A 3,359-nucleotide genomic window follows, 5' to 3' on the forward strand; every position below is an offset into this window, starting at 1 on the left:
TCTACTTAATAAAAAAATCCTCTCATAAAACATTTTCCAGAAAAAAAATTTCATATGACCTAATTGAGTCTCCAAAGAAATCAGGAAGTCTAAGTCAGCAAGGGGAAATGACCAAGGGACATAAAAAGACATGTCTATTTTAATTAATCCTGAGATTTCAACGAAACTTTAAAAGCAAGCAGGATCTAGACAGATTTTCTACAGAGTCTAAGAGACCACAGATGCCAGCCCAGATTAATATGCCAAATAAAATTTTCAATTGCCATAAATGTAGAAAACAATTTTCATGTTAAATATTTCATGGTAAAATCAATTTTAAGCAATATTTGTTTACAAATCCAGTATTTCAGAAGGTAGTAGAAGGAAAACAAAAACCAAACAACAGAAGGTAATTTCACACATGAAAACATAGGAAAGAAATATTTTATATTAGGAAAACCAAAGAAGGAATGCCCCTTCTTCTCTCTCACACACTTTCTTCTCTCTCTCTCACACACACACACACACACACACACACACACACACACACACACACACACACACAAACATACACATTACCACTACAACTAAAACAACAAAATAACAGGAATTAACAATTATTTTTCATTGATATATCTCAATATCAATGACCTCAATCCATAATAAAAGACCTATATTAACAAAATGAATGAGGAAAAGAGAAAGAGAGAGAGAGAGAGAGAGAGAGAGAGAGAGAGAGAGAGAGAGAGAGAGAGAGAGAGATTGATTTTAAATTGGAGGTCTCCATCACAATCCTCTGCTTGGAGATCAGAGAACTCCACCGAAAAGTAGGGGAAGTTTATAGAAATCCTAGTGGATACAGGACACCATAACATGGTTCACTCTGTCAACTAAGGAGGGCTCAGATGGGCTCAGAGAGACTGAATAGGCAATCACAGGGCCTTCACATGTCTGTACCAGGTCCTCTGCATATATTATGGCTGTTAGCTTAATGCCCTTCTGAGACTCCTAACAATGGGAGCAGGGGTATTTCTGGCTCTTTTGCTTGTTCTTGGGACTCTTCCTCCTGCTAGGCTGCCTTGTCCTATCTTGATATGAGGATATTTAACTTGTCTTACTTTATTGTCTTCTCTACTGTGTAGCTGTCATCTCCTGGAGGTCTGCTCTCTTCTGAAATGGATCTAGAGGGAAAGTACATCTGAGAGACAGGGAAAGTTATGGAAGCTAAGGGTAGTAGGGGAAGAGTAGTGAATGATGAATAGTGTTCTCAAAATAAGGACATTTGCATTCCCTAAATATACCGCATATTTGTTTTTATTTTAAAACCATTCACACTTTACATATACAATACATGATAAGGATAAATAAAATGCTTTGTAATAATAGAAATACACAGATCAACATTGAATTTTCAGTTGCAATGAACCAATATATAAAAATTTTGAAAACAACCTAGTGAAATATTTTGTTTATGTCACATTTAATTAGCTACAAAAGATACATTTAATGTCTTTCTGTTTAAAGTCATTACAGTCTTATATACAGTATCATTTTTAGCAGAAACAAAGATACACAAAATCTAGAATTATTATAAAGAAATAGAAATTGCAGGAACTGCAGTCAATTATAAAACACTCAAATGATTGATTTTCAAGATAGCACATGGTAAAACTCATTTGGGACATTTTGAAATCTATTCACAGCATTACCTAGATTCATCTTTGATTAAGAAATTGGAAAGTGTGTGTACGCATATTGTGAAGCTCCCATATCTACTCTGTCACAGGGCTCAGACACACTCTGTCACAGGGCTCAGACACTTGGGGACGCAAGTCATAGCAAGTTTGACCACATTTACCCCATGCCAATGCTGCAAGGTGGGTATCAGGCCATAGTCACTGGACACTGCTCTGTGGGTGAAGAAGCACAGTCTGGGAGATGGAGACAGCTTCTGCTCTATAGGCAAAAGCCTTCTCTGTGCCTTTCCACAGCATATCCCAATGTTTTGTTTTGTGTTTCCTGTTGTCTACAGGGAACACCCTGTGGACAAAATTTTATTCTTTATAGAAACAAAGTCATTCCCCAGCACCCTCCCTCTTTACCCATAGCAAAAATAAATGGTTGCTCCCTCCATAGGGGTGACAGCAGTCCAGGGATGGGGGTCCAGCAGAGATGAAAACCTTGCTGGAAGGCCTTAGTTCTGGTTCCTAGAGTCTGCTGTCATCCTCCTCGTCCTCAGACTCCAGCAGGTCATTTTCCATCTGCTCGAATCTCCATGACTGGGCACCCCACACGTATTTGATGGTCATTTTGAATTCAGCCATCTCATACCCAGACAGCTTCAGGACACAGGCCTGCTCTGGGGTCAGCACGTCACGCTCCTTGCATACTTCATAGTCAGACAGAAGGATCACGACAACTTTCTTGAGGGCATTGGGCAGACCCAGCTGCCTCAGTTGTGGCTCCATGGAACAAGGGAACTGCTTCACCAGCCCCGGATCCAGGCTCACAGTTAAAATTGCTTTGTTCCTCACATGAGCAAAATCCATTTCTGTATACTTTGTGAACCATTCATTCATCTTCTCCTTTGTGCGATTGGTAAAAAGGAACCCAACTTCACCTCTCAACTTCTTACTGACCTGACATAGGTTGTCTTTGTATTCATCAGATGGGCTGCGAACCCAAGGTGTGTTTGTCAGAGAACATGTGGCTGTGCTTCCAGGCATGCTGGATGTCCTTCAGCTTGCTGTTCCTCATGTTGACCACAGAGAAGATGAAAAGGTACTTGTAGGTGTCCACACATTTCTGAAGCTCTTCTATCAGGTTCTGCTTCAGTTCTGTCTTTCTTGGCAGTTTTTCTTAAGGAAACTTTCTTGTCTCGCTTGGATTTCGGCATCGCCCTAAGGCCAGTCCATAATTTTATTTTATTTATTTATTTATTATTTTATTAGATATATTTCTTTACTTACATTTTAATTGTTATTCCCTGTCCCGGTTTCCTGCCCATGAGCCCCCCATCCTTTTCCCCTCCCCTATATGTGTATTCCCCCATGCACCCCCCTTAATAACCCCCCATATTCCCCTGCACTGGGGGTGCAACCTTTGCAGGACCAAGGGCTTCCCTTCCACTGGTGCCCCAACAAGGCTATTCTCTGCTACATAGTTTTAAAGTGTTTATTGTCATGGCAGAAGTTGGATGATTAAGATCTTATGCCACTTCTCAGGGTGGGCCTGAGATTAAATACCTTTTGCAGGGTGGAGTGTCTGGGAAGGAAAGGTTATTGGCTAAGCCTCCAGACCTTTAGGTTCCTCATTATAACGGAGATCTTTCTTCAGCATACATGACCACAGGTCATGTCCTCTACCTTATGTGACTGATG

General features: G+C 40.4%; 1 pseudogene; it reads right to left on the minus strand.

Annotated features, from left to right (window-relative positions):
• Positions 1-2,186: 2,186 nt before the first annotated feature.
• Positions 2,187-2,875, minus strand: LOC116887874 (annotated as a pseudogene).
• Between the last annotated feature and the right edge of the window lie 484 nt (positions 2,876-3,359).

This window comes from Rattus rattus, chromosome X (genome assembly GCF_011064425.1).
Source record: "Rattus rattus isolate New Zealand chromosome X, Rrattus_CSIRO_v1, whole genome shotgun sequence".
Taxonomy (NCBI): domain Eukaryota; kingdom Metazoa; phylum Chordata; class Mammalia; order Rodentia; family Muridae; genus Rattus; species Rattus rattus.